Genomic DNA, 11,755 nt, shown 5'->3' on the forward strand with positions numbered 1-11,755 from the left:
CGGGTTACAGGAGAAAGCGCTGGAGACTGTCCTTCTGCCTGTCATTTGTTTTGTATGGTGTTTTTACGTTGCATGGAACCAGTGGTTATTCAGCAACGGGACCAAAGGCTTGACGTGACTTCCGAACCACGTCGAGAGTGAACTCCTATCACCAGAAATACCCATCTCTCACTCCTCAATGGAATGGCCGAGAATCGAACTCGCGACCACCGAGGTGGGACGCAAACACCATACCAACCACGCCACTGAGGCGCTCTCTTCGGGTTACAGGAGAAAGCGCTGGAGATCGTTAATTAGAAATGTCTTTGAGTGACGTGCAGGTGAACTGACGGATGGGTTTAGATCACTATAGCGGACCCAGGGAGTGGGGCCACTGGGGCATATGCCCCCCCCCCCCATGAAAAATTACCATATATCGAAGATTTAGGTAATACTAGCATGATTGAGAAATATAAAAATGGGAATAAATAAAAAATTCTGTCGTAGAGATAATACAAAATTTTAAGAGAAAATAATAATAATAATAATAATAATAATAATAATAATAATAATAATAATAATAATAATCTTAATGATAACGGATTCGGTAATTCCTGATAGAACAGGCGATTACTGTCCATTTCAAAATTTCCAATTAAATACTTTGGATTTGCCAGTGATTTAGATCGAGTGGACAAGATTAAGTCGAGCAAAATTCTTGGAAGAAGAAGAAGAAGAAGTGGATGATATCCTGCAGGGAAGCAGACACACATGAAAGGGTTAATGAACGAAAGGACTTCAGACTAGAACCTCGGAGTTGGAAGTGATTTGCAAGATGAAGGAACAATAATAATTGTTTCATTGCATAAACGCGCCTTAGTGGCGTGGTCAGAATGGTGTTGGCGTGCTACCACGGTGGCCGCGAGTTCGACTCTCAGTCATTCCACTGAGGGGTGAGAGATGTATATTTCTGGAGATAGTAGTTCACTCTCGACGTGGTTCGGAAGTCACGTAGAGCCGTTGGCCCGTTGCTGAATAACCACTGGTTCCGTGCAACGTAAAAAAAAAAAAAAATACAAACAAACAAGCAAACATTGCATAAACATAAAGAAAACGGAGACATCTGTGAGAACTACAGTGGCATAACACGAACTAATCTGTCTGTCTGTATGGTGTTTTTACATTGTATGGAACCAGTGGTTATTCAGCAACGGGACCAACGGCTTTACGTGACTTCTGAACCACGTCAAGAGTGAACTTCTATCACCAGAAATACACATCCCTCACCCCTCAGTGGAATGCCCAAGAATGAACACGAACTAATGCACAAAAGGTTATGATGTGGTAGTACTGTACTATATCCGAGAGAGTAAGATGGAAAACAGTGTGCGGTTTAGTGAAGGAAGAGTGAGGTTTGTGGGCAAAGTATTTTTCTTATGAAACTGCGTTTCAAAACCTTTGGAAGCAAAATGAATGAGGCCGAAGGGCATAAATACCCCTAGATACAGCTGATGATCGAAATTATGAAAGAAAGTCAGAGAGGGATTTTTCTCGCAATGACATCAAGGCGTGATCCGACCTCCAGGTTACATGGGGCACGTGCTAAAATCTCCAGTCTAATAGCGCGTTGTTTCACCAACGAAAATTAAAATAAATACGTTATATTTTATTATTAATAATTGTTCGGCACTGTTTAACATGCACATTATTTATTTTTTACATCTTCATTCTAATTAATAAATCATAACTTTTCTGTCCTAAAATTCCTGTATGTTTAACTCAACGCGAAATACCTTTTACAGGCCTTTTTATGCCTTTTCCATAGACCTTGCCTAGCCCCCATCAAGAACAACAACAACAAGAACAGCAACAACAACAAAGTAGTTAGTAGGCTTCCTCCCCGAGTAAGCGAAACCATTGCAGCTAAATATATATATATATATATATATATATATATATATATATATATATATATATGAGAAGATCGAGTGTCAGCCACACTCCATGATTTATTAAATTGTATGACGCCATTGAGCTTCAATTCTAAACACTACCCATTAAACATACAGCATTCAACATCCGCTAATATCTTCCAGAATATTAATACTATGGTTTTTAAACTGATACTGACATAGATTTCAGCCTGTTATGCATATGGATGATTATTGATAATTAAGTCTGCTCGAATCGATTACATAATTGGAAAGGTATAATATCGCTGAGCCACAGTTGTATATATATATATATATATATATTATATATATATATATATATATATATATATATATTGTTCTGAACTGCTCGTTCACTCCTGAAAAATGTAATTTAACACTAAAAAAAATTGGCCTTGAATGGAGGAACGGGAGGTCACAACAAAGAAAAAAAAACTATGGCAGAAGACCAATATTACTGATAACGGAGGAATTTACATAAAAACTGGACTTTAGTTTTAAATTCACTATATTTACATTAATTTACATAGGTCCAGGGACTAATAAGGTGGTTGATTGTCAATCCACCGGAAACACGTGGCTGGGGCAACCAGACAGAGTGTTCAGAATTTTGCGCAAACGGGTTATTGAAAATGCAAGGCTTACTCCAAAGGGTTCCCAATTTCTTGCACAATCAGGCACGGTGTTTGTCTGCAAAGAGATTGTATCCTAGGATAAGTACTGGGGTGAGGGAACACATGGGAGAGCGTGACACACTACTTTCTTTCAATTAACAAATTTACAAACTGCTCAGAGGGGATGGAAATTACTGGGAGTTCACAGAAGGAACTATTATGTTGCTTGAATTAACTAGGGGATGTTTACTAGGGTCACAAGGGGAGTAATCACAGCATTGAACCAAGACTGGGGAAATGAGAAGCTAAACAAAGGAGGGGGAAAGTCACCTTGGAAGAATGGAAATGAAATACAGACAAAAGGCAAAATAATTCCCTGGCTGAACTGGAATTTACTCTCACAGTACCTGGAAATCCTGGGCTTGGTAGTCTTCTTATCTGCTGATATTCCTGTGCAGTATGGACGTATAAAAATACTTGGGATTTCCCCAGAGGAGGCAGGGGGAGCAGAAAGGGGTGAAGTGGTGTCTGCAGGGTGAGGTAACAGGAGCTTCTGAGTGCTCCTAGCTCTGTGGAGGTTCTGAGGACGGACTGCTGGGTCCCTGCCCTTTTAAGACTTCTCCCGGTGAGCGTCGCCCAATCCCTGTAGGGGGTAAATTCCGGACAGCCAACGGGAGCAAAGAAAGTTTGTCTAGAGAACGGAGGCTTTCAGTTCAAAGGGGCAACTTGCATATAGACAAGGATGAATGAATCTTGTTATAGAAATCTTAACTTTCCTTGGTTCTGGCTTAAAATCTTGAACACCTCCCCATTCTAGAGGACATTTCAACCCTAGACGGGTTGGAACGGACACGACAAGCTGTAAACAAGGACAAATGACAAATATAAATTACTGAGCCTTCCATCCTCCCTTGAGTGGACTTATAATATAAGCAATATTCAAACACTGCCAATGATTATATTCATGAAGGCTTACTCGGCAGGCAGAGGCTTAATCATTAATTATAAAATAAAGCGTGACGTGACTAAGGACTAACAACTTGCTATATTCCAATAAAAAATACTCTCAAAATATAACGTCGCACTGAAAATGACAAGGAATGGCAAATAATGATTAGATAAACTTAACCTACAGGGTAAATTATATCATATATAATACTGCTAGCTTAAGTGTTTAAGGCAACACATACTGTTTGTTTACCCTGATGGGGCGATATGACGCATTCAGGTGTGTCAATAGCCCTACGATTCGTTAAGTAACTTTACATCCTAGTAAACAATAGTGTAAGCTAACAAGGGTAGAATTAATGAAGTAATTCTCCGTAGAGGGGAAATAAGATTACACAAAATGCAAGTCTCATCAGAGACAATGACAATTTCACCAAAATATAAAGACGAGGAAGTAACACTGAATCAGCAATCAAATCGTAACAATGAATAAACGAGCCAACTTTGAAAATATCTCTAAAGCTATAGCAACTTTTGCTGGCTAAAATTTTCCCAAGTCAAATGGAATGCTAAGTGCCTACAATAGGGCACTGTGCCAATTGTGGCACTTTTATGACAGTAGTTCATAATGAAGTACTAATTTATATAAGGCCAGAATAGCTGGCAGGTTTGGCTCTGTCTAAGCAGGGCATACAATATACAATAAATACCTAAAGGCAGTAAAGAAGAGGAAAGGAAACCAAGGAAGAGACGATATAGATAGTACAAAAAAAAAAAATAGAAAGTTACAAAAGGGTCAGAAGGAAGTAGAGTTACAAAAGGGTAAGAGGGAAGTAAAAGTAGCAGAATCTGGCACTCTCCTCTGGATGGAGAGAGTCAGAATTCTCTATAAGAGGATGGCACTGTGCCAGGCACTAGTGCAGAGAGACTACTGGCTCTCGTATGGTTTCGGAAAACCTCGACACCCTTTTCCCTTCTTCCCTCGACCTCTCCTTGGTCGGTTTGATGATGCTATTGGGGGTCTTGAATGATTCAAGGCCTTTGAAGATTCTGCAGGGGTATTGGCTCTGGCTGCTGCGACAACTGGGTCCTTGGCACTTGTCCCCATGCCTAATGCTGCATGGCTCGGTTCCCCGAGTTCTTCGGCCAAATAGGATTCAGCAGAGTCATTACTCTGGGACCGGTTAGCTGCTGACGGAGGGGGATCGGATGAGGTAATGGTATTCGGGATGGGCTTACCCGTTGGGAGGACCGACTCTGGGGCAGTCTGCGAGGCTGCATCGTTGGTGGAGTGTCTACTATAGTCATGGGTTTCATGGAGGATTCCTATTGGAATTGGCTCTTCCTCGACTGCCATCGTGGGTAGTGGGGCCACGCCAGTGGAGGGAAAGCGACCGGGACTTAGAGCTCTGGGAGAGAGACTTGAGTCTTGCCTTGGCACTGGCACTGAGGCCGTTCCTGGCTTAGTGGAAGGACTCAAACATGTCTCAACATCCATGAGGGACGGAGCCTGGCACTGCCTGGCACCTTCAAGTGGCACTGGCTGTGCAGAGGTAGTTCTTGGAGGCCTGTGGCACGGGTCTGGAGCTATGTGAGGACGGGTGCCCTGATACGGTATAAAGGTAGGAGGAGACTTAAAATCTTGTCCTAACAGGACATCATAACCTCCTGGTATATAGGTTGCTACTGCCATGGTACTTATCTTAGAACGGTGAGGTCGTGTGACTCTCAACTGGACAGTAGGTAAGAACATCTTGGCGTGGTTGAGGCTCTCTATCGTGATGAATTGGTGCCTATCAACCTGAGCTCTGTAAGGAATTGTATCCTCTCGGATGATGGATACTTGTGCAACAGTGTCATCGAAAGCTCGGACCTGGTGGGCAGGATAGCGACCTCTGGGAGGTGCAACAAATATGGGACCCTGAGCAGGAAGGCCTAGAGCTGACGGATTTGTCACGGCCATAGCAATGGCAGAAACAGGAACTTTCTTGGGGCATCCTGCCCAGGCAGCAGTGTGCCCATTGCACTTTGCATGAGTCACAGAAACTCTTGCTAAAATCAGGCCTGGGCCTGTTGTTTCTGTTCCATTGGCCATTGTTCTTGTTATTAGAAGGATTGGGTAGTTCATTCAGAGGAGTGGCGGCAGCTTGCTGAGGAGGATCCACCTTTGAGAGTCACTGCTCTGTGATGTGACCTGGTTTATTGCAACGCCCACACACAGGTTTCCGTGGAGGAATTGGGGCTCTGGGTAGGCTGAGAGGTGGCAGCAGGAGTAAGAGGGAGAGCAGGGCATATTTTCTTTTTTAAAGGACTCTGCAATGGATGATGGGTGTCATAGGCATCTGCCCATTCACAGCACTCCAAAATAGTCTTAGGGGCCTTATCCACCAAGTGGGTGGCAAGATCAGGGGGAGCATTGGACAGGAATTCTCTAACTGAAAGAGTTCTAAGACCTCCTCAACAGATGTTGCGTTGGAGGCCTTCGTCCACCTATGGAGTGCGGGTGTCTTCTTGGCTACCCACTCTGTCCAGGTCTGGTTAGCCCCCTTGGGCATAGTCCTCCATTTCTGCCTCCACCGGTCTGGGGTTAACTTGTAAGCCCCAAGGATTGCCTCTCGTACGAGGGCGAGATCTTGTTGCTCATTCAGGGGAAGGGTCTCGAATGCAGTCCGCCCTTTGTCAGCGAGTGCTTGCCAAGGAGGAGGGCCACTTCCTGAGGGCTGAATTGAAGTTCTCGAATACCTGCTCGACACGATCGAGCCAGGTGTCGGGTTCGTTATCGTCCCAAATCCTAATGAGGACACCCATGCTGTGGAGGTGAGTGTGAAGGAGGGAGCACAGGGGGTGTGGAACTCGGGGGTGCCAGAGTGGCACTCTGGACTGTCATAGCCAGTTGATGGGCTCTTTCTGCAGATTCTCTTCTCTCCTGGGCTTCTCTTTCTTTTTCCTTTTCGGCTGCTTGGAATCTTCTTTCAGCTGCTTCTCTTTTTTCTTGTGCTTCTCTTTCAGCTGCTTCTCTTTTCTCTTGTGCTTCTCTTTCAGCTGCTTCTCTTTTCTCTTGTACTTCTCTTTCAGCTGCTTCTCTTTTCTCTTGTGCTTCTCTTTCAGCTGCTTCTCTTTTCTCTTGTACTTCTCTTTCCGCTGCTTCTCTTTTCTCTTGTGTTTCTCTCTCCTTTTCCCTTTCGACTGCCTAGTAGGCTCTCTCTACAGCTTCCTTCATTTCATCATTCACCCAATTGATCAGTTTTGCGCCCTCCAGCCCCATGGCTCTTCTGGCTTCGGTGAAGGCCCTGGCCTCCTCCAGTGCTGCGTTACTGGCCATCTCCTCAGCAGTAAAACGCTAGTAGTCTAGCCTGAGAATAATAGGATGGAAGGCAGTTGCAAAACTGCAAATGTCGCCAGGGGTATGCGGAATACTCAACGCAAATACTTGGCAAGATGACTGTAAAATCCCTGCAAATACAGTTACTATTGGCACATAGCGCGGCGGAAAACTTATGCCGTAAAATCTCTGTAATTTACAGTTCAGTGGAAACTCGATGCTGATGATGGATTTGGCAATAAAGTTTGTAAACGCGGAACCTTAACGCGAGTACAGGTTTGTAAATAAAAAGGAAAGAATCTGGTCACGAATTTCATGGAAACTCAACGTGAAAAAAGTGGCCCATGCAGTTGATAATATAAAATGTATATGAGGTCTCCTTTTTTTTTTACATTGTCTCGAGGACCAAGACGAGAATGGGATCAAAATTATTTTTCCTTTTTCTACCAATGTAAATCCCTGGTCTATCTTACCCTTTCAACATATGCTCAGAATTCATATTTTAACCACTAGCTCAAATACATTAAAGGGAAGAGGAAGAACCAGAATGAAGATCACTCACCACTGCATAAATATACCGCCTCCGCACAAACGCCTAACAAGTACCCTTTTTCACCCTAGCTCTCGCGAACCTAAGACCCTCCGATTCTGCCAATTTAAAACCCCGGAGAATTAGGCCTGCACACGGGTCGGCTAGACAAAAGGTATGAATCACAAAAATTTCAAGGCCGCGTTAGAGAAAGTTAGGCTAAGGGTAACATGTGCCCTTGTTTGTAAAGTAAAAGTATTTGCCCTTATTATTACTCTCTGCCCAGAAAATAAAAAAACATTTACCTTTGATTTTCCTTATCCTAACGTTAAGAATTTTACGCTAACACATTGTTTCCTTTTCTTTTTCTTATTTACTCATCTATTCTTTTGTTAATAAACAGGGCAATGGATAGGGATTTAAATTCTATCCTGTTTACACCTGCAAGCAACCGAGAGAGAGAGAGAGAGAGAGAGAGAGAGAGAGAGAGAGAGAGAGAGAGAGCTCGGACAATGACCAGCGTGTTGATTCACATAAAAAATCACGAAATATCTTTACAACACGAGATCCGCGATTAACTTGTAATTCACGAAATATGGCACTTATTTTCGTTTTGAATTTTACTCCCTAAATACCTCTACCTCTATGCTTTATGCAATAGCACATAAAAAGAAGCTAACGTTAAAATTTCTCTCTCTCTACTCTATTGGCATACACGTGGTCTATTTCCTAGAGCTATAATGGCAGTCAGATTTTATGCCCCTAACTAGTTCTACACATATATCTAGAATGTAAAATTTACCTTTTTCCTGTTGTGGAGAATTGGGAAACCTTGCTTTCGCTTGCTCATAAAAATATTAAAGGAATTCAGGTATGTTTCTTTCGTGATACCAGTTTTAATGATCGCTACAGAACTGGAAATGGACACGATCCTGGCAAGGTTGCCAATTTTGTTCTGAACTGCTCGTTCACTCCTGAAAAATATAATTGAACACTAAAAAAAATTGGCCTTGAATGGAGGAACGAGAGGTCACAACAAAGAAAAAAGAAAAAAACTATGGCAGAAGGCCGATATTACTGATAACGGAGGAATTTACATAAAAACTGGACTTTAGTTTTAAATTCACTATATTTACATTAATTTACATAGGTCCAGGGACTAATAAGGTGGTTGATTGTCGATCCACCGGAAACACGTAGCTGGGGCAACCAGACACAGCATTCAGAATTTTGCGCAAACAGGTTATTGAAAATGCAAGGCTTACTCCAAAGGGTTCCCAATTTCTCACATAATCAGTCACGGTGTTTGTCTGCAAAGAGATTGTATCCTAGGTTAAGTAATGGGGTGAGGGAACACGTGGGCAAGTGTGACACACTACTTTCTTTCAATCAACAAATTTACAAACCGCTCAGAGGGGATGGAAATGACTAGGGGTTCACAGAAGGAACTATTACGTTGCTTGAATTAACTAGGGGATGTTTACTAGTATCACAAGGGGAGTGATCACAGTATTGAACCAAGATTAGGGGAATGAGAAGCTAAACAAAGGAGGCAGTCGCCTTGGAAAAATGGAAATGAAATACAGACAAAAGGCAAAACAATTCCCTGGCTGAACTGGAGTTTACTCTCACAGTACCTGGAAATCCTGGGCTTGGTAGTCTTCTTATCTGCTGATATTCCTGTGCAGTATGGACGTATAAAAATACTTGGGATTTCCCCAGAAAGGGGTGAAGTGGTGTCTGCAGGGCGAGGTAACAGGAGCTTCTGAGTGCTCCTAGCTCTGTGGAGGTTCTGAGGACGAACTGCTGGGTCCCTGCCCTTTTAAAACTTAATACATGAAATGCATCAAATCACATAGTAATACCAATGGTAGGTCGCCTATTTAAAACTTAATCAGTTCAAAATATTACATTATTAAACGCATCTTAAAGGAATTTACTCAAAGATTGCTTACTTAGCCCTAAATAAAGAGTCCGTGATAGACTCAACAGCACCTCAGAATACTGGTTCTGTATTTGGGTCCCTTTTAAGGTCTCTTTGCAATTACTAATTTTATGGAACGTTGCACGTTGAGTATACTCTACCTCAATACAGCAGAAGTGTCCAGGCAAGAGGTTTTGGTTCTGGTAATACTGATATTATTATTATTATTATTATTATTATTATTATTATTATTATTATTATTATTATTATTATTATTATTATTATTATGAAAGAATATAGAGATCCTTTGAAAGAAGTAACAGAAGGTAATGGGAAATACAGAAAGATGTCAGTGACTAGAAAAACAGATATGCATCAACAAATTGATAAATAAATAAATAAAAGTGTAAAGTATTAAAATACAACAGTCTCCTAATAAGGACATTGATTAACAGAGAGAGAGAGAGAGAGAGAGAGAGAGAGAGAGAGAGAGAGAGAGAGGGCAGGCTGACCAGGGTCTGTAAGGTGTCTGTATGAGGGGAAAGACTCCCTGTGCCTACATGTCAAGATGATCAAGAAATTTGCACCTCTGCTTAGTACATAAGGGGAGGTGCATGTTAAGATTTATATTGACTAGGTAAGCCAGAAGGCAGGTTTGATAGGTGAAGACAGTGTGGTGAATTTCAATAGGTTGTAAATGAAAACAAGAGATTGTGACAGAACTGATAAAGAAACAATCTGGAGTCTGTTAAGGACATGTGGCGTTGAGAACACACTGTAACTCTTCTTCTTCTTTCCCACTGTTATCCCTACATTAAGGGGTCGGTTGCCTGATGCGCCTTCTCCTCCACTGCTTTCTATCAGAGGCATCATCCTCCACCAAACCTCTTCTCTCCATACCTTCCTTCACCTTATCTCGCCATCTAATTCTCTGTCTCCCTCTCGATCTTCTGCTAACAGGTTCCTCCCAAGCCCTCTTCACTCCCTCCTCGTCATCCATCCTCAACACATGCCCATACCATTCAAACGTGACTCTCTTATCATCACTATAATCAAATATAAAGTATCAGACGTCCAGTGTCTTCGATACAGTTGGTAACGCGTTAATCTCGTAATCCTCGGGGCCAGCGTTTGCTTCCTCGTCAAGGGGCAAATAGTGAGACTGTCTACTTAAAGTGTTAACTGCCATGGTAGTGGGTTCGGGTTACCCGGCGGACGTCCGCCGAAACGGCAATAGCCTGGTGGGCAATAGCCTGATGGAGTACTAAAACTGCTAACTTTAACTTTAACTTTCAGAGATAAGCGATGGTCACGATGAAGAGGATCTTGAGCAACATAATGACCGCAGTGGCTATGGCAATGATCATTCTCTCCCTTTTCGGCAAGGCCCCACAACCCAGGAAAACGAGGAACGCCACAGCTTTGAAAAGTGAACCGAAGAAAATGGGTATGAAGACAGTCTTGAAATGAACTGAACGTCTGACAGACTTTGCCTTTCTCTTTCTTCTGTCTACTGATCTTTGTCTCGCTTGGTGAAGATAAATCATATAGCTATTTCAAGGAAAAAAAAAAACATGTCAGGAGTCACATTTGTAGCATTCACAGGGAGCAGCAACTGGTACCTAACAATGCGTCTAAGATGTTAATTTGACCAATTAATCTTTGTCATGCTACATTAAAACGACTTACTTGCTACAGGCCTGGGCTTACAAATGCTATTGATAATGGTGACATATTCACATATTTAGGCCTCACTCAATTTCTGACCAAATGCCATTGACAATGGTGACAGATTCACAGACGTAGGCTTCACTCACTTTCACAGACCTAGGCTACACAAAGGCACAAGTTTTTTCATGCATCGCCTTTTTTACCAAAAGCTAAGGCGACATTCAATGTTTATTTCCAGATATTCCCAAAGCGAGCAGCAATAATATTGTCATTAAAAGGAGCTTACCGCCGATTGCAGAAAAAGCTCTGCCACCTATTGTCATCGTCATCTGCCCCAGTAAGATTTTTTTTCTCCTCGTTCTGAATGAAATATGAAATTTATATGGGCAAATCACTTCCTTCTCCTGATCCAACTAATAATTCAGCAAACACTCGTGTCAAGTAAGTTTTATATAGATTTTGTAGGACGCCAAAGATCCTCCAAGTTGCTAAATTGTTAGGAACAAATGAAACAGATCCCTCCATTATAATGTCACAAAACAAATGGAAGACCTCTTTTTTTTTTCTTTTCAGAAAAACATCACTATCTGAATCAAATTGAAGTGCTTTTGAAGTCGGCATCGTCTTTAACGACTAAATCCTTGAGGTAAAACAACTTGTGAGCTTGAAATCGATACAAATTTCCCACATCTTGCCTACACTCTTGAGACAAAACTAACTCGGGAACCTGAAATTGAGATACAGTTTGCCATACATCTTACTACACTTTTTTGCTGTTCTGTCACACTACAGCAAAACGTGGTCAAAGCATATCAT

The 11,755-nt window shown here is 42.0% G+C and overlaps 1 long non-coding RNA gene across 1 annotated transcript in view; it reads left to right on the forward strand.

The window, feature by feature from the left end:
* The window catches only part of LOC135213102 (uncharacterized), a 12,007-nt gene extending 731 nt beyond the window's left edge, over positions 1-11,276 (forward strand). Inside the window, exons 2-3 of the long non-coding RNA XR_010314078.1 lie at positions 10,565-10,715; positions 11,178-11,276. This is a non-coding gene — a long non-coding RNA (uncharacterized LOC135213102). The remainder of the gene's footprint in view (positions 1-10,564; positions 10,716-11,177) is intronic.
* The last annotated feature ends 479 nt before the right edge of the window (positions 11,277-11,755 follow it).

This window comes from Macrobrachium nipponense, chromosome 42 (genome assembly GCF_015104395.2).
Source record: "Macrobrachium nipponense isolate FS-2020 chromosome 42, ASM1510439v2, whole genome shotgun sequence".
Lineage (NCBI taxonomy): Eukaryota > Metazoa > Arthropoda > Malacostraca > Decapoda > Palaemonidae > Macrobrachium > Macrobrachium nipponense.